This window comes from Xenopus laevis, chromosome 8L (genome assembly GCF_017654675.1).
Source record: "Xenopus laevis strain J_2021 chromosome 8L, Xenopus_laevis_v10.1, whole genome shotgun sequence".
Taxonomy (NCBI): Eukaryota; Metazoa; Chordata; class Amphibia; order Anura; family Pipidae; genus Xenopus; species Xenopus laevis.
In genome coordinates, this window is record NC_054385.1 from 124,082,908 (window position 1) to 124,108,739 (window position 25,832).

General features: G+C 40.3%; 1 protein-coding gene across 5 annotated transcripts in view; it reads right to left on the minus strand.

Annotated features, from left to right (window-relative positions):
• The window catches only part of mef2d.L (myocyte enhancer factor 2D L homeolog), a 157,939-nt gene that overhangs the window by 69,067 nt on the left and 63,040 nt on the right, over window positions 1–25,832 (minus strand). The window contains 1 exon segment of one of the 5 annotated variants that reach the window (NM_001096493.1): window positions 18,164–18,321. The exons of the other annotated variants lie outside the window; for them this stretch is intronic. The gene's annotated coding sequence lies outside the window, so the exon portion shown is untranslated. 5 annotated transcript variants of the gene reach the window in all.

The window sequence follows — 25,832 nt, forward strand, 5'->3', positions numbered from 1 at the left end:
GATCGTGCAAGTGGCTAGGCTCTGGGGAGCCCATGGTGCTCTGGTGTCACCCCAGCTCCATGCAAAGCTCAGAGCTCTTTAACCCTTTCCAGTCAAGAAATTTCAGGAGCAGTGTTGCTTAATAACAAATGCAAAAGGAGGAACTGGTTCACCACTCAACATGGCTGCGGTCTCTTAGGTGCCCTAAATAATCTTCAACAATGTGATCTCTATAAACACCTTGTGCCAATCTCATAACATATGGAGATAACATCACATTTTCACACATAAGCTATTGACTAATATTTATGTAAGTTTCTAGTGTATGACAAATCAATTAAGAAAGAAGTGTAAATTAAGCAGACATCTCCCTCCCTTTTGAGCTTCTCAAGACATGGGTCCAGCATGTTCTTGAGCTTTCAAGTCAAGTTAAAGCTTGATCTTTGGCAGTTGACCTTTGTCATCAAGTTAGAGTTGTGCTCGACATCTGGAGGCTGATGTGGGGCCATCCAATTAAATCTACGCTAACTCTTTGGAGGTTGACGTGCCAATCAGGTTAAAGCGGGGCTAGACCACTGAAAGGAGAAGGAAAGGTTAAAACTAAGTAAGCCTTATCAGAAAGGTCCATCTAAATATACCAGTAAACCCCCAAAGTAGTGCTGCTCTGAGTCCCCTGTCAAAAGAAACACAGCATTTCTTTCCTTCTATTGTGTACTCATGGGCTTCTGTATCAGACTTCCTGCCTTCAGCTTAAACCTCATTGCCCTGGGCAAGAGCATGCTCAGTTTGTTCCTCTTCCCCACCCCCTCCCTTCTCTACTGTAATCTGAGCCCAGAGCAGGGAGAGACTCAGGCAGGAAGTGATGTCACACCCCATTAATACTGCAGCTCCTATCCTAAACAAACAGAGAGTTTCTAGAGCTTTTTACTCAGGTATGGTAAAACATTCTACAGAATAAATATAGCATTCTAGCTTGCACTATTGCAGCTAATCTATTGCCAATAAAATGCCTCCGTAGCTTTCCTTCTCCTTGAAGGTGGATGTGTCCATAAGGTTAAAGCAATGCAAGATCTCCAAACCTGACCTATAGCCATCAAGATAAAGCTATGTAACATCTCCAGATGTGGATACAACTATAAAATTAAAACTAAGCAAAATATCTAGAGGTGGATACAACCACCAAGTTGAAGCTATGCAAGAACTCAAGAGTGGGATATGACCATCAAGTTAAAGCTACATAAGATCTCCTGAGGAGTATATAACCATGAAGTTGAACATATGTAGGATCTGCAGAGGTGGGTATAACCATGAAGTTAAAGCCATACAAGATCTCCAGAGGTGGCTATAACCATGAAGTTAAAGTCATACAAGATCTCCAGAGATGGATATAACCATCAATTTAAAGTCATACAAGATCTCCAGAGGTGGCTATAACCATGAAGTTAAAGGAGAAGGAAAGCCCCAGGGCGCAAAACCCCTCCCCCCTCCCGTGTATTGCCCCCCCTCCCTCCTCCCCCCTGGCCTACCCCTCCCGCTGGGCAAATGCCCCTAACTTGTTACTCACCTCTCTGCGCTGGTCCTGTCCACGGAGTTCACAGTCGCCATCTTCTCCCACGCGCGTCTTCTTCCTGCTCTGACCGGCGTCTTCTGGTGCATGCGCAGTAGGAACAGGTACCGGTACAGCTCTATTGCGCATGCGCCGAATGTCACGAAGTGAAATCGGAAAACTTCGTGACATTCGGCGCATGCGCAATAGAGCTGTACCGGTACCTGTTCCTACTGCGCATGCGCCAGAAGACGCCGGTCAGAGCAGGAAGAAGACGCGCATGGGAGAAGATGGCGACTGTGAACTCCGTGAACAGGACCTGCGCAGAGGGGTGAGTAACAAGTTAGGGGCATTTGCCCAGCGGGAGGGGTAGGCCAGGGGGGAGGAGGGAGGGGGGGCAATACACGGGAGGGGGGAGGGGTTTTGCGCCCTGGGGCTTTCCTTCTCCTTTAAAGTCATACAAGATCTCAAGAGATGGATATAACCATCAATTTAAAGTCATACAAGATCTCCAGAGGTGGATATAACATCAATTAGAAGCTATGCTAGCGCTCTATAGATGGATACAGCCGTCAAGTAAAAGCTATACAAGACCTTTAGAGGTAGAACCACCATTAAGTTAAAGCTAAGAAAGATCTCCAGTGGTGGAACAACTATCAATTTAAACCGAAGCAGGCTCTCTAAAGATAGATATAGCCATTAAGTTAAAGCTATACGAAATCTCGAGGGGTAGAACCACCATTGAGTTAAAGCTATACGAGATCTCCAGAAGTAGAACCACCATTAAGTTAAAGCTATACAAGATCTCCAGAGGTCAAAGCAACCATTAAGTTATAGCTATGTACAGGTAGGTTCCACATGCTCCTGAGGTTGATGTGTTTTTACCACAAGAATATCTGTCCATCAAAATAAAGAGCCGCCTTATTTCTTATTGTATTCTTCAAATTAAAACTGGGCTTTCTCTCTTTAAAAAGCTATGTCCATCAAGTTAAAAGGGTGGTTCACCTTTTTAGTATGTTATAGAATGGCTAAATCTAAGCAACTGTTCAACTGGCCTTCATTGTTTCTTTTTTTTATAGTTTTTTTAATTATTTGCCACCTTCTTCTAACGGTTTCCAGCTTCCAGTTTCAAAGGGGGTCACTGACCCCATGTAAAAACAAATGCTCTGTAAGGGTACAACTGTGTTGTTATTGCTGCTTTTTATTACTCATCTTTCTATTCAGGCCTCTCCTTTTCATATTCCAGTCTCAATGCATGGTTGCTAGGATAATTTGGATGCTAGCAACCAGAGTGCTGAAACTGCAAACTGGAGAGCTCAAAAAACAAAAATAATAAAAACCAATTGCAAATTGTCTCAGAATATCACTCTTTACATAACACTAAGGGGGCGATTCACTAAATTCGAGTGAAGGATTCGAAGTAAAAAAACTTCGAATTTCGAAGTGTTTTTTGGGCTACTTCGACCATCGAATGGGCTACTTCGACTTCGAATCGAAGGATTCAAACTAAATATCGTTCGACTATTCGACCATTCGATAATCGAAGTACTGTCTCTTTAAAAAAAACTTCGACCCCCTAGTTCGCCATCTAAAACCTACCAAACTCAATGTTAGCCTATGGGGAAGGTCCCCATAGGCTTTCCTAAGTTTTTTTGATCGAAGGATATTCCTTCGATCGTTGGATTTAAATCCTTCGAATCGTTCGATTTGAAGGATTTAATCGTTCGATCTAAGGAATAATCCTTCAATTGTACGATCGTACTATTTGCGCTAAATCCTTCGACTTCGATATTCGAAGTCGAAGGATTTCAATTCCCAGTCGAATATCGAGGGTTAATTAACCCTCGATATTCGACCCTTAGTGAATCAGCCCCTAAAAGATCATTTAAAGGTGAACAATCCCTTTCAGTGTGAGGTACCAACAGATGGTAACGTCACAGTTATTTTGCCAACGATATTTCTTTTGTCGGTGGAGTGAAGTGGGTTCAATTTAAGGTACTGTACAAAACAAAATCACAGCCTAGAAGCTCTTTTTATTCAGCGAGTTGCATAAAGCTCCGGCCGTCCAAACATCCCCATTATGGGCACGGCAGGGCATGCGAGTTGCTGTCATGGAAACAAATGCAAACACTGGTAACCGTGGTTTGCTTCACCTGTTCTGTCCTTTGAAGAGACCTTTTGCTCGATGAGTAATTGCCTGGGGGCAACGACGACACAGGGCGTGAAGCCAATGGCATTGTTCTGAGATCTCTACATGTCCCTGTCCCCAAGAGCATCCCCCCTCAGGTTTATGGCAGCCCACTGTCAGCACTGTCGCTGTAGGTAAGGTCAACAAACAATATGGACAGAACAGGTTCAAAAAACGATTCCTGTCACCACTGATCTGGATGCTTAGTCACATCTACTGTCAGCCGTGAGTCCTTCAGACAAATGGCCGAACACATATGCTTAAAGGGGTGGTACACCTTTAAGTTAACTTTTAGTATGTAATAGAACAGCTTATTTTAAGCAGTTTTTCAATTGGTCTTCATTATTTATTTTTTATCGTTTTTGAATTATTTATCTTTTCCAGCTTTCTAATGGAAGGCACTGACCCCATCTAAAAACAAATGCTCTGTAAGGCTACAAATTTATTGTTTTTGCTACTTTTTTTGTCATCTTTCCTTTTAAGCCCTCTCCCATTCATATTCCAGTGTTTTATTCAAATCAGTGCATGGTTACTATTAGAGATGCACCGAGTCCACTATTTTGGATTCGGCCGAACCCCCGAATCCTTCGTGAAAGATTCAGCTGAATAACAAACTGAATCCGAATCCTAATCATAAGGGGAAAACATTTTTTTTGCTTGTTTTGTGACAAAAAGTCACGAAATTTCCCTCCCCACCCCTAATTTGTAAATAAAAATTAGGATTCGGTTCGGCCAGGCAGATGGATTTAGTCGAATCCGAATCCTGCTGAAAAAAGGCCAAATCCCGAACCGAATCCTGGAATCAGTGCATCCCTAGTTACTAGGGTAATTTGGACCCTGCCAAGCAGATGGCTGAAACTGCAAACTTACAGCTGCTGAATAGAAAGCTAACTAACCCAAAAACCACAAATAATAAAAAATTAAACCCAATTGCAAATAGTCTCAGAATATCACTCTCTATACCATACTAAAGTTTTTTTTTAAAGGTGAACAACCCCTTTAAAGGACATGTATTTTAAAGCTATTTACTTTGCGCTCTAATGCCCAGCAGTAGCAGCAGCTGAATAAAGGGGATAAGTGGTCATTTTACCCTAATTTTGATACAATTTCAAATATGGCTTTAAGTATGATGCTTTTAGGTAAATGGGGCTGATGACTAGTAACCAATATAAGAGTCACCCCCACCCTCCGCTCACACAAACATACTTGTTTTCCAAGTTACCAGCGGGAGAATTCTCCTTGAAATAAGCAAAGCAATTTCAGCGGCTCAGAAGCAACTACCTCGGTGCCAAGGCATTCTGCCGTGCATTACATTGAAGGATGATTGCTTCAAATCGCTCCATCATTTCAACGAATTCGCAAATTCACCTCCTGAAAAGGTGCAGTTCTGCGATGCCAAGTTATCTTGGAAGAGCGATGCTCAGAGAGCACTTAGCTGGCTAACCCCCCACTCCCCGGGCTGTTTTCTCATATGTTAATGGTTTTATACATATGTAATATTGCTCTAGGCTGGAAAGCCTCCCTCTCGAGAGAGAAAGCCTAATCAGAACCATGAACGCATGCTCCCCTGCCTATAGTAAATATTGCTGGGAATGGAAGAAAATGAGAGCTACCCTGATGGCTTCGGTATGAGTAACCTACAAAAACAGCAAGTAGCGTTTACTGGTCACCTGTTTCAAACCGAACACCCGATTGGTTGCTGGTGGTTACTGGGTCCGGTCAAATTTTGCGCTTTTATTTTGTTTTTCGGCGTACACCTGGGCAAATAATGTCACATTTAAACAGGGTTCAAAAGTCTCTAATTCCATTTGAGGCCAATGATCTTTACATTGTCTACATAATTGGCCAAATGGGCCACCCCAGATCCAATCAGACAGACTGTTGACCAGGACCTGTATTACAATTGAAAAACAAATGAAAAAAGGGTACAAACAGCAGAATATTGGCACTGCCAAGTGGAAACATAATTAATAGGTGTAGTAAAGAGTGAAAAAATACTCACAGTTCACCCTAGTCTATGAGTGCATGTATACATAACCAAATAATAGGAGATTTGTTTCAAAACAATAAACCAAAAAGTGGTTTAAAAGTTCAAATCCATTTATAAGGACAATAGAGATGATGGCCTAAGGCGTTTCGTGCCTATTCGGGCACTTACTTATAGCCTATGAGTAAGTGCCCCAATAGGCATGAAATGCGTCACCTGTATTGTCCTAATAAATGGAAAGGACCTGTATTAGTCAATGTGACTGAGTAAAATGATCTGCCCTTTTGGCCAATTGTCCGAAACTTAAGGTGGCCATAGACGCAAAGATCCGCTCGTTTGGCGACATGCCATTAACGAGCATGGCTATATCCGGGGTAATCTGATCGTTCAGCCATACGGCCGAACGATCCGATTATGATGCGCAATGGGCTCCGGCGGGTCAAAATCAAACCTGTCCGGTCGACCAAACGACCGATCTCCGCCGGACGAAAGAAGTCGCCACTCACTACACACAATCCGAAAACCGTACGAATCCTTGATTCATACAATAGGATCTGTGCGTCTATGGCCACCATTACTCGTGTTTATTATTGGGGTAGTTCACCTTTAAGTTAGCTTTTAGAATATTATAGAATGGCCACTTATAAGCAACTTTTCCACTGATGCTTATTCTTTTTTTTTTTTATATATATATATAGTTTTTTTTTTAATTATTTTTTAGCTTTTGAATGGGGGTCACTGACCCAATTTAAAAAAAGCAAATGCTTTGTAAGTCTACAAATGTACTGTTATTGCTATTTCCTATTTCTCATCTTTCTCTTCAGTCTCTCTCCTATTCATATTCCAGTCTCTTATTCAAATCAGTGCATGGTTGCCAGGTTGCTGAAATTGCAAACAGGAGAGCTGCTGAATAAAAGCACCAATAATAAAAAATTAAAGCAAATTGTGTCAAAATATTGCTTTCTAAATAACACTAAAAGTTAACTCAAAGGTGCACAGCAACCCCTTAAATATATATTTAAAGGGAAAGTTCATCTTTAAATTAACTGGTAAGCATGAGGCAGGCTGATGGCGAGGCTATTATTCTTTTTTGCTATTATTCTTTTATATAGCTTCAATTTCAACTCAGACATTTCTCTTCATCCTTGTTCGAGTTGAAGGATGTTGAAGAGGCAACAACGCAGGTTCCTGATGTATATAGTGAAAATATTGAACTGTATTAAACTATGTCCTTTCTAATTTTATGTACATGTTCCCCCCAAAGATGCCTATGGTTTCTGGGGGGTGCTTTCTGCCCTGTCCACCTTTAAAAACATTAATGAATGAATTTGGGGATCTCCAGAGTAGGGTCTCAGCTGTGTAAGGGCAGAGGTTCTAGAGGCTGGCACAGATATATTTCATGTGGCCAGGTGTTCCAGTACCAGCCTCCATCGCTCATCTCAATTAGCTCCTAGGAGGGGACGGCACAATCTAAGCACAATCCTACCGAGACACGAAAGAAAAATTGAGGTCTGATTCTAGCAAACCCCCCGGAGGGGAGAAATTATGTTCCTGACCTAGATTTCTGCAGATTGCGGATAAAAACCCGAGATACAGACGCCCGCTTGCTTTACAATGGTGTCCCGCATTTTAGAAATATCATTTTCAGTTCATAGTAACGATATTATTCCTGCAATAAAAATGTGCAATTAGGAAAGAAGATAAATATGACTGAGCTCGTGAATTCCTACTCAAAGGGACAAAACATGGCGGCACGCATTCAATTAAAATAAGGATCCAGCTGGGAAAGTCATTTACGCAGGTGAACTCAATCCTGGCCATCGCCTTCTTAAAACACCTACACGTTGACTGGTATGTACAGAACTGAACAAATGAAGGGGCTTCAGCCCCATAACGAGTAAAATTATCCGACCACCAAATCTTCCACCTTTTAGGAATTGTCCAACTAATAATTCCCAGTCTGTGAATGGCTTGCCAATGATTCTGGGAGTTACAGTTCACCACACAAGGCTAGGTTTGAAATCCTTGAAGTGGGACCAAGTTATTTTTCCCCTTTTTCCCATCCAGGTCAGCAGAATACAAGCACCGGAGCAAGAAATGTGCAATAAGGTCTTCTCCAGAAAAAAACAAACCTGCATTTATTCATCCTAAATTCTATACAGGTATGGGATCCATAATCCAGAAACCCGTTATCCACAAAGCTCCAAATTACAGAAAGACAGCCTCCCATTGACTTCATTTTATCCAAATAATCCAATTTTTTTTGTAACTTATACTTGATCCAAATGAAGGTCCCATAACGGTTATCAAGAATGCTCTGGACCTGGGGTTTTCTGGAAAACGGATCTGTTATTTAGATCTTCATATCTTAATTCTACTAGAAAATCATATAAACATTAAATAAACCCAATAGGCTGGGTTTGCTTCCAATAAGGATTAATTATATCTTAGTTGGGATCAAGTACAAGCTACTGTTTTATTATTACACAGAAAAGGGAAATTATTTTTAAAAAATTAGATTATTTGGATGAAATGGAGTCAATGAAAGACGGCCTTTCCGTAATTCTGAGCTTTCTGGATAATGGGATTCTGGATAATGGATCCCATACCTGTATAATTAATCCTTACTGGATGCAAAGCCAGCCTATTGGGTTTATTTCATGTTTACATGATTTTCTAGTAGATCTAAGGTATGAAGATTGAAATTATGAAAAGATCCATTATCCGGAAAACCTCAGGTCCCGAGCATTCTGGAGAACAAGTCCCATACCTGTATAACATGCCAGCTAGCTGGTCCCTACAGTTATTTTACTCCAGTAACAGACATGGGCACTAGCATGCTGGGGTATGTGAGGCACACGTGGGGAGCAGGTTCCCCAGAGTTCCAAGTCTGTGAGTGTTCGTTTTGTTCAGATGAGATAACAGCTGCTAAATACCTCCGACCAAATGACGGCTTTTGTCTGACTTCTCAGCGACCGTTTCCAGGATGACATTGATAAGGGCCCATTTGTCCTGCGCCTGACACCGTACACTTGATAATAAATGGCCTCTTTTACACAAGTTTTAGTGAGAGTCACTTTTTTCAAAAAAAAAAAAAAAATTATATATATATATATAAATAACTGGTGGTCTGTGACCCTGGCAATTGGGGTGCTACACAAAGAATTAGTGTATTTTACTGAGCAGTTGCAGGTGATTTTTCCCTTTAAGTGTGGGTTGAGTAAAAGTCCAGGCATGGCACAGTAGAATTGGGCATGAGCAGCTCCAGCGGTGGGTGAAAGTGGCCGTGTATAAGCATTGGCTGGCACACGTCTCATGTATTTGCTGTCTCACACACACACACACACAACGAGAGGCTCTGAGCGGCTTTGCTGTCTCAGCATGTGCAGATCGCTGATCCAGAGAAAAACTCAAGCCGACTGAAGAAGTGGCCTCTTGTTTGTGTGGCCAGAGGCTGACACGGGAGATGTGCCACTTGCCCGGTATAGTAACCACGGAGATGCCAGTCTGACACACACACACAGGGAGGTGTCACACTTCTGACAATAACTTCCCAAAGCCATGCACATGTTACACTCAAAGTGCTCTCTCCCCACTGCATTATGGGATTGCCCAGCATGCATCTGTACAATCAATTAAAAGATCTACATCGTTTCTGAAATAATTAAGTTTATCTTCACTATTCCTCTCTCAGCATCTGTTTCTCTTCATTCTGTCTTCATGCAGCAGTCGGGTGTCAGATATTCATTGACAGTTAGATCCAATATATCTTATAGGGGGATTCCTTTCCTACAGATGAATTAGAGCTCACTCAAATAACTGATTCCGGTACTAACAAAATCTAACAAAATAACTGCGTTTTGCACAAATTCTGCATGTAGAGAGACATGATGTCTGGTGATTTTAATAGAGTGAGCTCTAATACATCTCTTTTCGCCTGGCATCCAAAACTAGATAGCAAGCTCTGTGGGCAACACAACTCACTGCGCCTGAAAAATCCCATTAGCCAGGTCTATATAAGAATTTTCATTACAATAAATCTACCACCAAGTAGATTTCCCTGATCGAGATAAAGGGACGGCTAGAAGACTGGGGGGTGTTAAAGGGGAACTATTGCGAAAATGAAAATTTAATATAAGCTTCATCATACTGAAGTAAGAAACTTTCTAAATACAATCAATTAAAAAATCTACATTGTTTCTGAAAAAAATTAAGTTTATCTTCACTATTCCTCTCTCAGCATCTGTTTCTCTTCATTCTGTCTTCATGCAGCAGTTATATATAAGATATATTGGATCTAACTGTCGATGAATATCTGACACCCAACTGCTGCATGAAGACAGAATGAAGAGACACGGATGCTGAGAGAGGAATAGTGAAGATAAACTTGATTATTTCAGAAACAATGCAGAATTTTTAATTGATTGTATTTAGAAAGTCTCTTATTTCAGTATGATAAAGCTTATATTACATTTTTCATTTTCATGATAGTTCCCCTTTAATATGAGGCTTTTTTGAAGGTGCAGGGAGTTGTACCTGAGCAACTGCTGTAGGGGGGGGCAGGCGGAATATCCCAGTGTGCTCAGCATGGTTTTCGAAAAGCTGAACTCCAACAGCAGTCCTATATACAGAGCATCGGCACATATAAGACCTCTCCTTACAGAAAAGTAACAGACCCAGGGTCCCCAGAAAACAAAAGAATTCAATCAATAACACATATAGAGTAGCGCAGGTTACACTTTGTTACAAACACCCTTTGAAGGCCACTGCCTCCAGCTTAGGCAACAAAAGTGATTGAAAGCTCTTTGGACAACACACACACAAGTCTATATCTGTAGAGAAAGTAGCAGGAATTCTGCAGTGATTATTAAAGGAACAGTAGCGCTTTACCTTGTGCCAGTTTGTGTTTACCAGGGCCGAGAGATCGGATCCCACGAAAAGCACTGCTCTCTGTTACAGCCACACTGAGTGTGTGGGACAGTTGAAATACAAGGGGACAGCTGCATTTCAGCTGCTGTCGGTCACCGCTCGTGAAAAAAAAAAAAACTTGCAAAAAAACACACAACCTGTCTATTTAACTGTGCTCTGTGGATTTCAGTGTTAACCCTTTCCTTTCCAGGGACATGAGAGCAGTGCACCGGCCACCGATACAGAGCGAGAGGAATGGGAGATAAGGACGGTCGCACCATAAAAGGACAAGATTTACAGGAATTCATTTGGCAGTGTATTGCCCTTTAAATTCCGGCAAAAGATTAGATTTTTCAAGTAAGGGATGGATGCCCTTATAGCAAGTGACCTGATACAAGGTTGTACTCATTAATACTCTTCATACAGAGTCCACTGCAGAAAGGAATTTTACCCATTTTCAGGAGTTTTTTTTTTTAACTTTCCTCTGGATCAGCTAAAAGTTAAGAAGAGATAACCTGGGCAAAAGATTAACCTTGATGTACTATATAATATGCCTGTACAGAGGCCTGTTCAGCAACTCCCCAAAATACATTCCTTGACCACATTGAGTTCTGGTAATGGATGGGCCAAGCCCCTTGAATAGAAAAAAGGAAGTGGAAATATTAAAGGGAAAGAAATACTTACAAAGAAGAGAGGACTGATAATGCTAATTGGCTTGCAGCTACACAGTGGGGGGGGTTCCACGGACAATTGCTAATTGTAGTTTCCCGGCTATGTGTCAAATAAACAGCTCTTTAACTAGGGAACGTCAATAACACATCTGCAAATCTTTGCAAATCCCAGCAGCCTTTGCAAGCCAGTGCTGGGAGTTTTAACTCATATGAGCTACAAAGACACACCTTTATCTATAGGAAACAAGGGAAGGTATTTATCAAGCCAAAAGGAGAACAAAAATATCATCATTTCCTACTCCAGCTTTATTAGTAGGAGTATTTTTATGTGGAGGTTTACTCGTAGGAGTATTTTTATGTGGGGATTTACTAGTAGGAGTATTTTTATGTGGGGGTTTACGATTTGGAGTATTTTTATGTGGGGTTTTACTAGTAGGAGTATTTTTATGTGGGGGTTTACTCTTGGAGTGTATATATATATGTGGGGATTTACTAGTAGGAGTATTTTTATGTGGGGGTTTACGATTAGGAGTATTTTTATGTGGGGGGTTTACTAGTAGGAGTATTTTTATGTGGGGGTTTACTAGTAGGAGTATTTTTTATGTGGGGTTTATTAGTAGGAGTATTTTTATGTGGGGGGTTTACTAGTAGTGGTATTTTTATGTGGGGGTTTTACTAGTAGTGGTATTTTTATGTGGGGGTATTTCGGATCTAATGACCACATGTAAATACACATACCACCTCTCTAGAACCAGTTATGGCCCAAAAAGTGTCACCTGCAGCCTGGATCACTACTTGGGTAAACACGATGAAGAAACAAAGTAATTCAGGTATGTAGCCTGTTATAAAAGGTCTAGAAAGCTTGAGACCTTGGGTTTTGCGGATAATGGATCTTTCCGTAATTTGGATCTTCATACCTTAAATCTACTAGAAAATCATGTAATCATTAAATAAACTCAATAGGCTGGTTTTGCTGCCAATAAGGATTAATTAGTTGGGATTAAGCTACTGTTTTATTATCACAGAGAAAAAGGAAATCATTCTTAAAAATTTGTATTATCGGGATAAAATGAAGTCTACGGGAGACAGCCTTTCTGTAATTTGGAGCTTTCTGGATAACAGGTTTCCAGATAACAGATCCTATGCATGTACTGTAAATATGCTACTTGGGTTTACAGCCACTAAAATATTAAAATATATTTAAAATAAAAGGTATCCATGGCTTTTGCATTATATATTATGTTTAAAGTTTTTTTTTATGTACATCCAATACTTGACTGCCTTCTGGATAATAGATCCACATTGTACAGGTATGGGACCTGTTACACAGAATGCTCGGGACCTGGGGTTTTCTGGACAATGGATCTTTCTGTTATTTGGATCTTCATACCTTAAGTCTACTAAAAAATCATGCAAACATTAAAGGGGTTGTTCAGCTTCGAGTTACATTTTCGTATGATGTAGAGAGTGGTATTCTGAGATGATTTGCAGTTGGTTTTAATTTTTTATTATGTGTTTTTTAAGTTATTTAGATTTTTATTCAGCAGCTCCCCAGTTTGCAGTTTCAGCAATCTGGTTGCTTGGGTCCAAATTCCCCTAGCAACCATGCATTGATTTGAATTAGAGACTGGAATATGAATAGGAGAGGGACTGAATAGAAAGATGGGAAATAAAAAGTAGCAACAATAAATTTGTAGCCTTATAGAGCATTTGTTTTAAGATGGGGTCAGTGACCACTATTTTCAAAGCTGCAAAGAGTCAGAAGAAAAAGGCTAATAATTAAAAAACTATAAAAAAATTAAGTTAACCAATTGAAAATGTGCTTAGAACTGACCATTCTACTTAAAAGTTGAACCACCTTTTTAAATAATAGGTTGGTTTTGCTTCCAATAAGGATTCATTATATCTTAGTTGGGATCAAGTACAAGCTACTGTTTTATTATTATCGAGAAAATGGTAATTATTTTTTAAAAATCTAGATTATTTGGATAAAATGGAGTCTATGGAAGCTGGTCTTTCTGTAATTTAGAGCTTTCTGGATAACAGATCCCATGCCTGTACTGTTAATTTGCTACTTAGGCTTACAGCCATTTGGATCCCTTCATATGTAGTTTTCCCGTCTGCACATAGATATCGGCTCTACATTAACCACCAATTAATAAATATTATATATGTGCCCTACAAGTCAGTGCCCCGGAGGAATAGTAATTAGAGGTACAACCGCTAGGAGAGTTTAGGGAATCGTTAAAAAGGTACTGGTACATTTTTAAAAAACTTGGATTAGTTGGATAAAATTGGGTCTATGGGAGACAGCCTTTCTGTAATTTGGAGCTTTCTGAATAATGGGTTTCCAGATAATGGATCCTATACCTGTATAACCCAAGTCTGGGGCCTGCCTAGCAGTGTAACGGTTACTAGCGCCTGTAGCTTATATAGGGAATCAATAATTCAGTACTTTATTAGTATTAGTGCTAATCAGGTGAGGCCAAGCTTGGAGTCAGACCTAACAAGGGCCCTATAGATGAGGCCGTTAGTGAACGGACACAGATAATACGTTTCTGTAAGTATGAAAGTCCGTATAGGTGCGACCCTTCCTGCACTTGTGATGCACATACAGGCTTCTGACTAATAGTCCACATCACAAACAGAATCTCACACATTAACCACAGAATATAAAGGAAATGCATTTACAGAGACGTCGCTCTCTGATGGTTCCGTGTAGGTGCTCGGTGTAGATTCGCTGCAAGGAAATCTATACATCTCAGCATGGGCCCAACAGAGCCATTTCTATGTAACAAAACATCATCTAGAAGGTTTTGGTACCTTATAGGTATTGAACTCATTGTGGCACAACCTGCAACATGGAATTTTCCACATTCTTCTCTGACTGGCAGCAAACTAAGCTATGTGCCCAAAGGGCACTTGAGCAATAGATCAACCCCTGCTACTATGTTGCTATGCAGAAATGACAGCAAAATTACACTACAGGTATGGGATCCGTTATCTGGAAACCCATCATCCAGAAAGCTACAAATTACGAAAAGGCCGTCTCCCATAAACTCCATTATAATCCAATTTTTTAAGAATGATTTCCCTTTTTCTCTGTAGCAATAAAACAGTAGCTTGTGCTTGATGCCAAATAAGATTTAAATGGCATTTTGTCAATATTTATTAATTGTAGGTAGAGCCGATATCAATGTGCAGGCAGCAAAACTACATATGAAGGGATCCAAGTGGCCGTAAACCTAAAGGTGGCCATAGATGTACAGATAATATCGTACTAAACAAATTTTCGTACGATATTCGGTGCGTGTATGGTGGAAAATGAGCCGACTGATATCGGCAGAAGACTTGGATATCAGTCGCTTCGTCAAACAGGCTGGACGGAAAATTTTGATTGTGCGCCTTTGAAGGGACTAGTGATGTGCGGGTTGAGAATTTCTTGACCCGCACCCGACCCTAACCTGCCTGCTCCGTACCCGCATTTGACCAGGGCCCGCTACTCCCCTTTATTTATAGACCCGCGCCCGCCAACGCAGTGACTTCACAAAAGGGGCAGGGCAGGCAGAAGTCTATAAATTCTGGCGCCACGCATTTTGTCTAGGGGTCGGCCCGAGCCTGCCCGACCCACGGGTAAACACACGGGCCTCAGATCGGCCCGCACATCTCTAGAAGGGACCATTGTTAGTGCTGAATCATCAGATACAAGTAGAATTCTATTGTTTCTATCTGTATATCTGACTATTCAGTTCTACACGTGTGTATTGGAACAAACTATCTTTCTTGGAAAGATCTTTTCCTAGAAAGATCGTAATTGTTACATCTATGGCCACCTTTAGCAGCAAACTAACAGTACAGGCATGGGAGCCGTTATCCAGAAAGCTCCAAATTACAGAAAGGCCGGCTCCCATAGACTTCATTTTATCCAAATAATCCAGATTTTTAAAAATGATTCCTTTTTTCTGTGTAATAATAAAACAGTAGCTTGTCCTTGATCCCAACTAAGATATAATTAATCCTTATTGGAAGCAAAACCAGCCTATTGGGTTTATTTAATGTTTCCATGATTTTCTAGTAGACTTAAGGAATAAAGATCGAAATTACTAAAAGATAAGTTATCTGGAAAACCCCAGGTCCCGAGCTCTCTGGATAACAGGTCCCATACTTCTACAACTGTACTGGATGGGACCTAAGCTGCATGAAGCCATATTGGTGGCAAAACCATATTATTGGGTTAATTTGTGAAATGATTTTCCCATATCCGGAAAAACCCCAGGTCTTAACCATTCTGGATAATAGATCCCAGGCCTGTATCCAATCTAAAACTTCTCGCTCCAGCATTCCTGTACTTGCAGACCTCCAGCTACAGGCCAATAACAACCCCCAACAACTTTCAAAACCCCCAAAGTGTAGCCTATTTGCTGATAGTGAACAACAACCCCCCAAAATATTCACTAGTCACCAGTTAAGTATAATCCAACCAGTGAAGCAGAGTCTCAAGCCCGATCCACAAACAGTGATATCAGCTGCACTCTAATAACCCATTCTCATATTTCTGTAAGGGGGAAACGGCACAGGTATATGCTAACAGGGAATTATAAATAGGTGGCATCTATATACAAATGAATGTGTCTAATTAGAATGCTGGCATGGAGTATAATCTTGCTGAGATGTAGAAGTCATTTATGGGTATAGTTATACAAGACCATATGGAGAATGGTCAGACCAATATAGAGGATAGTGTACCCACAACTGTAAAATATTGAAATATGTTTAAAATAAAAGGTATCCATTACTTTTGCAAATATTATAAAAAAAATGGATTTCCAATACTTTTCTGGATGATGGATCCCACAGCGGTACGGGTATGGGACCGGTTATCCAGAATGCTCGCAACCTGGGGTTTTCCGGACAATAGATCTTACTGTAATTTGGATCTTCATACCTTAAGTCTACTAGAAAATCGTGTAAACATTAAATAAACTCAATAGGCTGGTTTTTCTTCCAATAAGGATTAATTATATCTTAGTTGGGATCAAGTAGAAGCTACTGTTTTATTATTACACAGAAAAAGGAAATCGTTCTTAAAAATTTGGATTATTTGGATAAAATGAAGTCTATGAGACACGGCCTTTCTGTAATTTGTAGCTTTCTGGATAGCGGATCCCATGCCTGTACTGTAATTATATCTTAGAAAAAGGAAATAAATTTTAAAAATCTGGATTATCTGGATAAAAATGAAAGATATGGGAGATGGTCTTTCTGTAATTTGGAGCTTTCTGGATAATGGATCCCATGCCTGTACTGTTAATTTGCTACTTAGGCTTACGGCCACTTGGATGCCTTCATATGTAGTTTTGCTGCCTGCACATTGATATCGGCTCTACCTACAATTAATAAATATTGACAAAATGCCAATATGCCCTTACAAGTCAGTGCCCCGGAGGAATAGTAATTAGAGGTACAAACGATAGGGAATCAATAATACTGTACTTGAATAGTACTGGTACATTTTTTAAAAAATTTGGATTAGTTTGATAAAATTGATTCTATGGGAGAGACTGCCTTACTGAAAACAGTGAAACCTCGATTTTAAATCCCCTGATGTTAGGTTTTCCCACATTTTACTTTTTTTGAGTGGTCCCTCCAATTTATAATGCATTTCAATGGGTGAATTTCCCTGATTTTAAAGGGGTTGTTCACCTTTGAGATAACTTTTAGTATGATGTAGAGAGTGATATTCTGTAAAAATTTGCAATTGGTTTTCATTTTTTATTATTTGTGTTTTTTGAGTTATTCAGCTTTTTATTCAGCAGCTCTCCAGTTTGCAATTTCAGCCATGCGTTCTCTAGGCTCCAAATTACCCTAGCAACCATGCATTGATTTGAATAAGAGACTGGAATATGAATAGGAGAGGGCTGAATAGAAAGATGAGGAATAAAAAGTACCAATAGTAAAACATTTGTAGCCTCACAGAGCATTTGTTTTTAGAAGAGGTCAGTGACCCCCCATTTGAAAGCTGGAAAGAGTCAAAAGAAACAGACAAATAATGAAAAAACTATAAAAATAAATAATGACCAATTGAAAAGTTTCTTAGAATTAGCCATTCTATAACATATATAAAGTTACCCTAAAGGTGAACCACTCCTTTAATTTATGTTCTCCAGGATTTTATCCTCGTACAACCCAAAACTTTTTTTTTTTCTCTATGAATTTATTTGTGAAATAAAGAGGTTTAAAATACTAAGAAGATGTATATTTTGCCTGTAAATGGTCAATTGCAATGAGTCTGCCCCTTACACAGTCCTGCACCAATCACTTATTGCTTTAGGTTGTGTATGTGACTGACAGAGAGTCTTGCTCATGCCTCTCATAGTGTAACATTATTAACCCTTGTTATTAACACACTAAATATTGTATCTCAAAGTAAAACTGACTCCTGTGCTTATATCCTTTCAGTACTTGAAGAAAAAAAGTTACTTTAACACATTTCCCTGATTTTACCATTTTCCCAGATTTTACATCATTTTTTCCCCTGAAAAACGTGGGTTCTGCTGTAATCGGTTTCCAGATAATGGATCCTATAGCTGTATAAGCCAAGCTGGCAGTGTAAAGGTTACTAGTAGCTTATAAAAAGATTATAAAGGCAGCTTGTGGTGCTGTACGGTGTGTTGCCAGGCCTGTCTAGCAGGGAGTAGGTATATGAGAGGTGTATACCACGCTAGCTCCCGGATCCATATACCATAAGCCATGCCTTATAAGGAGAGCGCACACAATCTTTGTAGCGAGGTTAATGACAAGAGCATTAAGCCTGTTGTTGTGGTGGTGTGTATAATAAAGGCTGCAGTTTGTGGTGAGTACAGGAAAAAGTATATTGTACTTACAAGCAGGAAGCCTCGGCCACTGTCCTTCCTGGACTCTCTGTCTCCTCTGGGAAGTGGCCGCACTGAGAAAAAGCCTCTGGTATATACTCCTCTCCTCCCAGACAGCAAACAACAACTGTCCCTAGTCCCTAGCAGGTCCCTCACACACTCTCTCTCACACTCCCTCTCTCGTGTGCTTGTCCTGAGTGCTGTCAGCGGGTAAAGGGCAGTGACAGATGTGAGGATGAGGAGGGGGTCGCCTGTGTGAGTGAGAGGAGGGTATGGGCTCGCTGGGGGAGAGGGAGAAGGAGGGGATGGCTCCTGCCTGAAAACAGCTGTTGAAAGAAGCCGCTGAGTTGCTTCCTTTGTAGTGTGACTTTAACTGGTCCCTTTCTAACCCCCCTCCCCTTCTTCTTCCTTAAATTTAGGCAGAAGTGCCTTAGAAATCACCCTAAGATGGGCATTCAACCCCCACTTGGTGCCCCTGGACTAATCCAGATCTCCGTGAGTGCACCTAGATTGTAAGCTCTTTTAATTAAAAGCACGAAAGAAACCTGCAGCCATCTGCCCGACGACTGATTTAAAGGGATAATGGATCTTTCCGTAATTTGGATCTTAAAACTTTAAGGCTACTAGAAAATCATGTAGATATTGAATATACCCAATAGGCTGGTTTTGCCTCCAATAAGGATTAAAGGAGCGGTTCACCTTTTGGTATGTTATAGAATGGCCAATTCGAAGCAACTTTTCAACGGTCTTATTTTTTATACATTTCTAATTATTTGCTTTTTACTTTTGACTCTTTCCAGCTTTCAAACAGAAGTCACTGACCCATCTAAAAACAAATGCTCTGTAAGGCTACAAATGTGGTCACAGCCTCATTGCACCGCCCCCCCTAATGGTTTTTAAAAATGAGTGGTGAGCACAACTTTTCCTTGTTTGTGAAGGCTACAAATGTATTGCTATTGCTGCTTTTTAATTACTCATCTTTCTATTCTGGCCCTCTGCTATTAAAATTCCAGTCTCTTATTCCTATCAATGCATGTTTGCTAGGGTAATTTGGACCCTAGCAACAAGATGGCTGAAATCGCAAACTGGAGAGCTGCCAAATATATGCTAAATAACTCAAAAACCACAAATAATAAAAAATGAAAACCAATTGCAAATTGTCTCAGAATATCACTCTCTACATCATACTAAAAGTTAACCCAAAGGTGAACAACCCCTTTAAGGGTACATACTTAAAGGGGCCACAGGGACTTTGCCTAAAGTTAAACTTTGGCTGTCTTGTATTGCTGACTCAGGATTCCATTAGACTGTAAGCTCTTTGGGGCACAGGCTCCTTAAAAGAACTGTGTGTGAATAATAGAATATGATAAACAATTAAGCAAGCAGATAAGACATTGTTTATCTGTATATCTTTATTATCCATCAATCTGACAGACAGATAAGGGGCCCCAGAGAGAGCAGTAGAACAAACAGCAGCAAGAACCATCCTACTTTATATAAATAATAGTACCAAACACTCAGTATATATTATCCTTTGTACTCTATATAATACACAAGAGCCATGAATATCCTGTAAATTATATCCTTGTAAATTGTTCTTAGTGATGTCATCGGTTATAACTGGAGCTTAGTGATGTCATTTCTGTCACATGACTCACTAACATTTGTATTATAATAAATAAAGTACCCCCGGTACCTTGTGTTTTTATATGGTCATGGAACCCCTCGTTAATTATAATATCCTTATATTTTACAAGAGGGGGTACTTTATTCACTATATATTGGCCCTACATGGAATAGATCAATAAGGTTTCACACTTCCCTTCCCTCCAGCTTTTATGGCCACTATGATAATGACCCCGGGGGTGGGAGCGTTAAAGTGTTAAAGTCCTGATTGACAAGAACTTCCTCATTTAGCACCGAACTTAAATAAAACACAAGTTAATTCAGTGCCAATGATATATCTGTACCGAGAGCTAGGCCCTTACCTTAACCAATATGCCCTATTAATAATGTAAGATTCCCTTTATCTCACTGTAAACAACCATTAAATCATATAAGAAGAGGTTTATGTGATAATTTGCATTTATTAAAGTGCATGGAAGCTGCCATACAGCAATGTGTGGAGATAATAAAATACGTTTGGAATCCTATGTAGCAAACAGTGGACAAACTACAATACAAAATGCTCTGAGGTTTGTCACCAGGCAAGACCCTTTGAACTCAGGGATGGAGGTGCAAAGCAGTAACATGCAATACACAGATTCCATTGTCCCATTTATAATTAGCTGGAAGAATGTCCCATTAATACAGGGCTGATCAGCTTGAAGCCTTGGGGCAAGGAATTTTTATGGCCCAAATCCAGTATGAGAGCCCACAGGGCACTCAGTGGCTTAATAACAGAGAAAGTAAGCCCAGGGGTTGCTGTGGGTGGGTCCCTTAATGTGAACATTTAATATGTGCAAAAATAATAATCTACTCAAAGGGAGTCTAAAAAGATTCTGTTGCAGGTACATAGATCTTTCATCGTTCCCTCTGACCCACAACCATGAAGGTAGCCAATTAGCCCATGGTAACACTGGACAGCCCAGAAAAACGTCTGGAATAGCCCGAAACGTCGCTTTGCTAATGGCACGAATAAACAATTGAATCACATATCGGAGTGCTGCTAGATTTTATTGCTTTACTGGACAGCCCAGTAATTCATGATACTTTCCCCACTGTGTAAAGGCACATGCAAAGTACACCAGCTGAAAGATGTTTGAGCCTACTGATGTCCCTGTAAGCAGCAGTCCTGTCCTGCTTTATGGCAGCTGAGATTCTAGCTATCTGTATAACAGAGCATTCTGTCCCAGTGGCTGCACAGATCCTATCTGATCCCCATTGTAAGCAGCAGTCCTGTCCTGCTTTATGGCAGCTGAGATTCTAGCTATCTGTATAACAGAGCATTCTGTCCCAGTGGCTGCACAGATCCTATCTGATCTCCATTGTAAGCAGCAGTCCTGTCCTGCTTTATGGCAGCTGAGATTCTAGCTATCTGTATAACAGAACATTCTGTCCCAGTGGCTGTACAGATCCTATCTGATCCCCATTGTAAGCAGCAGTCCTGTCCTGCTTTATGGCTGAGATTCTAGCTATCTGTATAACAGAGCATTCTGTCCCAGTGACTGCACCGATCCTATCTGATCCCCATTGTAAGCAGCAGTCCTGTCCTGCTTTATGGCAGCTGAGATTCTAGCTATCTGTATAACAGAGCATTCTGTCCCAGTGGCTGCACAGATCCTATCTGATCCCAATTGTAAGCAGCAGTCCTGTCCTGCTTTATGGCTTTAAGGATTATATCCTAGTAACTGATTTTTAAACGTCTAAAGGTGGCCATAAACGGAGCGATCCGCTTGTTTGGCGATGTCGCCAAACTAGCGGATCTCTCTCCGATATGCCCACCTTGAGGTGGGCAATATCGGGCTGATCCGATCGTGGGCCCTAGGGCCCAACGATCAGATCCTAACGAACCGGAACAGGCGGTCAGATCGTGGGACCGCATCAACGAACAGATGCGGCTGCGATCCGACGGGATTTTTAGTTCCATCTGATCGAGATCTGCCTGACTTTCAGCAAAATCTCCATAGGGGAAGCCCGTCGGGGGCCCCCATACACGGGCCAATAAGCTGCCGACTCGGTCTGTAGGCAGCTTTTATCGGCCCGTGTATGGCCACCTTAAGTCTATCTATAGAGAAGATTCACCTATGTAGTTCTGAAGTTCAGAAATGTTTTGGGTGGGTTGGATTCATCCCCTCCCCAGAAGCCCCTCTGCATGCTGACACTTCTCCAGCTGTCTGCATTACCCCTGCTCATTAGAGGAGGAGGTGCACTAGGACATGAGCAAGGGATCCTTATGCCTTTGAAAGTGCCCAAGTGATAAATGGCTTTTCTCTCCTACTGGCCGGCGTTACATTTCACGGGATTCTCGGGTGGCCTATGAGACAGCCATGCGACTGGCATAATATATAGTGAAGCGGTATACATGTGGACGGTGGGAGGTTTGGACACAGAAATGCACACTGAATGGGTACAAGTTATGTGTGCGGTATGATAATTACTATATACACACTGTTCCACATTCACAACTCATGCATTAACACTATATACATTGTCCAATAGTTAAAGGGGTTATCCATTTTGAGTTAACTTTCAGTATGATGTAGAGAGTGATATTCTGAGACAATCTACAATTGTTTTTTTTTTTTAATATTTGTGGTTTTTGACTTCTTTAGCTTTTTATTCCGCAGTTTGCAATTTTAGCAATCTGGTTGCTAGGATCCAAATCACCCTAGCAACCATGCACTGATCTGAATAAGAGACTGGAATATGAATAGGAGATGGTCTGAAAAGAAAGATGAGATAAAAAGTAGCAATAACAATAAATATATAGCCTTACAGAGTATTTGTTTTAAGATGGGGTCGGTGACACCCATATGAAAGCTGGAAAGGGTCAGAAGAAGAAGCCAAATAATTTAGAAACTATAAAAAAAATAGATTGAAAAGTTTCTTAGAATTGGACATTCTATAACATACTAAAAGTAAACTTAAAGGTGAACCAACCCTTAAAGGGGCCCTCACACTGTGCTGCTTGTGACTGTGGGCACCACCTTTAAATTAACTTTTAGTATGATGTAGAGATTGATATTCTGAGACGATTTGCAATTGGTTTTCATCTTTTATTATTTCTGGTTTTGAGTTATTTAGCTTTTTATTCAGCTGCTCTCCAGTTTGCTATCTTAGCAGTCAGGTTGCTAAGGGTCCCAATTACATTAGCAACCATGCATTGATTTGAATAAGAGACTGGAATGTGAATAGGAGAGAGATTGAATAGAAAGATGAGTAATAAAAATTAACAATAACAATACATTTGTAGCCTTGTGAGCATTTTTATAGATGGGGACAGTGACCCCTATTTGAAAGCTCGAAAGAATCAGAAGAAAAAGGCAAATAATTTAAAAACTATAAAAAATATATAATGAAGACCAATTGAAAAGTTGATTAGAATTGGCCATTCTGTAACATACTAAAAATGAACTGAAAGGTGAACCACCCCTTTAAAGACAGGCACCTGTACCTTGAAGTCCCCCTCCAGCTAGAGCCCCCCAGTTGCAAATAAATAACTGTAAACCCCTGCCCATGGATACGCACCTTACAGAAAAGTCGAACATATTTAAAAGGTTGGATTCTGCTCACACAGTCGTGCGCTTCTAAACCACAGCGACCTACTTTGCAGCGATGTACATTTGGGGATTTAAACCCCCCGAACCTAGTGACAAGTTTACAGATGGATGTGACGGCCGGCTCGGTTGGGCTTCCAATGTAGAGCATGGGGCTATGGGGAACGCCAGAAAGTACAGACTGAGCTTTGTGGAAGTATCAAGAATAGGAAAATGGATTTAAAGGGGAAATTTAACTATAGCAGAGTAGGAAGGGGTTTGTTACAGTGAGAGCTGTGAAGATGTGGAACTGTCTCCCTGAATCAGTGGTACAGGCTGATACATTAGATAGGTATAAGAAGGGGTTGGATGGTGTTTAGCAAGTGAGGGAATACAGGGATATGGGAAATAGCTCATAGTACAAGTTGATCCAGGGACTGGTCCCATTGCCATTTTGGAGTCAGGAAGGAATATTTCCCCCTCTGAGGCAAATTGGAGAGGCTTCAGATGGGTTTTCACCTTCCTCTGGATCAACTGGCAGTTAGGCAGGTTATATATAGACTTAAAGGGGTTGTCCAACTTTGAGTTAACTTTTAGTATAATGTAGAGAGAGATATTTCTGAGACAATTTTCAATTGGTTTTCATTTTTTATTATTTGTGGTTTTTGACTTATTTAGTTTTTTGATTCAGCAGCTCTCCAGTTTGTGATTTCAGCAATCTGGTGGCTAGGGTCCAAATTACCATAGCAACCATGCATTGATGTGAATAAGAGACTGGAATATGAATAGGAGAGGGTCTGAAAAAGAAAGATGAGTAATAAAAAGTAGCAATAACAATAAATGTGTAGCTTTACAGAACTTTTGTTTTTAGATGGGGTCAGTGACCCTCATTTGAAAGCTGGAAAGGGTCAGAAGAAGAAGCCAAATAATTTAGAAACTATAAAAAAAAATAGATAATGAAGACCAATTGAAAAGTTTCTTAGAATTGGACATTCTATAACATACTAAAGGTGAAGCACCTCTTAAAAAGGTTGAACTTGACGGATGTCTTTTTTCAACCTAACTTACTATGTACGATGGAAGCCCTTGGTGTGCGAGTGGAAGCTCTGCTACTGACTGCCTCTGTTGACAGCTATAGCTGAGCCTTCCCTGATCCACTGGTGTGTATGTTGAGTGACTTGTGACAATTTGAACCTTTCTATATCCGGAGGGAAAAGAAAAGAATGTAATACCGCTTTAAATACAATTACCTCCGATTACAAGGAAGATGATAGAGAGGAGGGTGCGAGCAATTCACTTACTCCATGCTGAGAGCTGCCCACCTGTTTACCAGTGATCACATTTACTTAAAAAAACGTATTACAGGTACCTGGTATCCGGAATGCTCGGGACCTGGGGTATTCCGGATAATGGATCTTTTCGTAATTTGGATCTTAATACTTTAAGTCTACTAGAAAATCGTGTAAATATTAAATAAACCCAATAGGCTGATTTTGCCTCCAATAAGGATTAAAGGGGTGGCCCACCTTAAAGTTAACTTTTAGTATGTTATAGAACATGCAATTATAAGCAACTTTTCAATTGGTCTTCATTATTTATTTTTTTATAGTATCTGAATTATTTGCCTTCTTCTTCAGACTCTTTCCAACAATCAAATGGGGTCACTGACCACATCTAAAAAAAACTCTGTAAGGCTACAAACGTATTGTTGTTGCTACTTTTTATTACTCATCTTACTATTTAGGTCTCTCTTATTCATATTCAAATCAGTGCATGGTTGCTAGGTTCATTTTGACGCTGGCAACCATATTGCTGAAATCGCTGAATAAAAAGCTAAATAAATAATAAAAAAAATAAAAAATAAAAACCAATTACAAATTGTCTCAGAATATCTCCTTCTACATCATACTAAAGGTTAACTTAAAGGTGAAGAACCCATTTATTCGTATCTTAGTTGAGATCAAGTACAAGCTACTGTTTATTCTTACAGAGAAAAAAGGAAATCATTTTTCAAAACTTGGATTATTTGAATAAAATGGAGTCTAAGGGAGACGGCCTTTACATAATTCCGAACTTTCTGGATAATGGGTTTCCGGATAATGGATCCCACCCCTAAGAAATCTTATTTTGTCACAGGCGTATTATACAGGGGGCCGCATGGATTTACATTTATACCCCAGCTTGTATTTTTGATTGGCTGCCCGTGTCACTAGCTTAGGTACCAACCTGATTGCCCCACCAAGCTTGGCCTTTCTCAGCAACACATTTACTATTGTATATTTGGTGAGTTTTCCAGATAGCAGAGATGCTTGCCACCCATCAGGACGACAGTATCTGATTCTTCTCCACCCCATGTCAGAGCTGTCCATTTAAATTGTGCCCCACACGCTGGTGCCTGGAGGTCATCTAATGTAAACAGTCACTAGCCTTCCTGATAGAGCCAACACCAGGCAGCATTTCATTCAGATAGGGACAGATAACAT